Source organism: Mirounga leonina, unplaced genomic scaffold (genome assembly GCF_011800145.1).
Source record: "Mirounga leonina isolate KUSES-001 unplaced genomic scaffold, KU_Mleo_1.0 Mir_101356, whole genome shotgun sequence".
NCBI lineage: Eukaryota > Metazoa > Chordata > Mammalia > Carnivora > Phocidae > Mirounga > Mirounga leonina.
This window is the reverse complement of record NW_023270108.1, coordinates 14,489-16,755: the sequence shown is the minus strand read 5'-3', so window position 1 is coordinate 16,755 and position 2,267 is coordinate 14,489. Positions and strand designations below refer to the sequence as shown.

Here is a 2,267-nt window from a genome sequence, read left to right as displayed (position 1 = left end):
AGAGTGGGGCTGCATGGGTTTCCAGCCTCCCAAGCCTCAGGCTCCCCTTTGTAAGATGGGGCACTGATGGCCCCCATCTCTGGGAGCAGAAAGTAGGGAGGCCTTGCCGGCAGATTCATTCAGGACTGGTCAGGAGGTGGCTGTTGCTTAAAGCAGCACAGGGCCTGTCCCCATGAAGAAGGTGCACACGTCCATGACCCCCAGCTCTGGGGTCCTGCTGCCAGCCTCTGGCAGTGACCCTCTTCCTGCCCTGTCCCCTGCCCCTGTGGATACGGGGTCTTCCTGGAGCTGTTCCTGCAGAATCACTTCATGGTGGACACAGGGTCATCTACTATGTCTTCACCGACCAGCTGGTTGCTGTGTCCCGTGTGCCCCTCCAGGAGCACTGAAGGGTGGTGGTTCTTGAGGTCCGCGGTGCCCCACACTGGCAGGATGTGTCCATGCAGCACATGGCGATCATGAGCTGCTTCTATGAGGAGTGCTTCCTGTATGAGGTGGATGACATGGTGTGCGGGGATGTGGACATGAAGTTCTGTGACCACGTGGGCATGGAGATCCTGCCCCCCCTCTTTGGCACCCTGCACCCCGGTTTCTACTGGGTGGCCCGTGAGGACTTAAGCTATGAGCGCTGGTCCCAGTCCCAGGCCCACATCCCCAAGGACCAGGGTGACTTCTACTACATGGGGGCCTTTTTTGGGGGGTTGTGGCGGAGGTTCACCGACTGACCTCAGCCTGTCACCAGGTGATGGTGGTCAACTGGGCCAATGGGATCGAGGCCATGTGGTACGATAAGAGCGACCTGAACAGGTACCTGCTGGACCACAAGCCCACCAAGGTGCTGTCCCTGGAGGACCTGCGGGACCCACAGCTATTGGGCTGGCCCTGGAGGACCTGTGTGCAGCTGCTGGGCTGGCCCCGGGTCATGAAGAAGCTGAGATTTGGGCCATGCCCAAGAATCACCAGGACACCCGGAACTCATGAGGGGTTGTCCCCGTCTCCAGCAGGGGGTGCTGACTTCAGCGGAGCCATCAGAGCAGGTTCCTACTTCTGTCCCCTCGAGGGACACTGTGGAGTCCAGTACTGTCTGCACGGGCACGTCCAGTGCCCCAGCCGCAACTGCTCACAGGAGGCCTGCCTGGGGATACAGCGTCCTCTCTTTGCGTTCACTACATTTTCTTCACTTCTGGGTCATTTGCAGCTGTGAAGGGCTCCAGTTTTATGTCAGATGTTTTTCTGTGTCAATGCTGAGCAACCATTTTTAAAAAGAACAATTGAGGGAAAAGGTTTTCTCCCTGGTTCTAAACAGACACCGCCTGGTGGGGCTGGGAGCAGCCCTGTAGCAGCCGTGGAGCCAGAACGGGTCCTGGCTGGGTCTTCCCTCCCAGTCCTTGCATGTTGCCATGGCCATGGGGCTTCAGGGTCAGGGTTGCACCGAGCCACCTCTCAGAACCCCGGTGCCCTCACCGCCAGAGGCCTTGGCCGTGACCGCTAGCTCAGCCTCCAGGAGCATGGCGCCCTCTGGGTTATTTCCATTTCCTGCCGTGGATTTATTTTTTATTTATTATTTTTTTTAATTTTTTAAATTTAAATTCATTAGCCAACATATAGTACATCAGTAGATTTTGATGTAGTGTTCAGTGATTCATTAGTTGCCTATAACACCCATTTCTCATCACAACATGTGCCCTCCTTAATACCCATCACCCAGTTACCCCATCCCCCCACCCTCCTCCCTTCTGTAACCCTCAGTTTGTTTACCGGAGTCCAGAGTCTCTCATGGTTTGTCTCCCTCTCTGATTTCTTCCTGTTCAGTTTTCCCTCCCTTCCCCTGTAGTCCTCTGTGCTATTCCTGACATTCCACATAGGAGTGAAACTATATGATAATTGTCTTTCTCTGATTTATTTATTTCACTTAGCATAATCCCCTCCCGTTCCATCTATGTCAATGTAAATGGTAGGTATTCATCCTTTCTGACAGCTGAGGAATATTCCATTGTACATATATACCACATCTTCTTTATCCATTCGTCTGTTGAAGGGCATCTCGGCTCCTTCCACAGTTTGGCTATTGTGGACATTGCTGCTATGAACATTGGGGAGCAGGTGCTCTTCTTTTCATTACATCTGTATCTTTGGGGTAAATACCCAGTAGTGCAATTGCTGGGTGATAGGGTAGTTCTGTTTGTAACGTCTTGAAGAACCTCCATACTGTTTTTCAGAGTGGCTGTACCAGCTTGCATTCCCACCAACAGGGTAAGAGGGTTCCC

General features: G+C 53.3%; 1 pseudogene; it reads left to right on the top strand.

Annotated features, from left to right (window-relative positions):
• The first annotated feature begins 264 nt into the window (after positions 1–264).
• LOC118016096 lies at positions 265–981 on the top strand (annotated as a pseudogene).
• Positions 982–2,267: the final 1,286 nt, after the last annotated feature.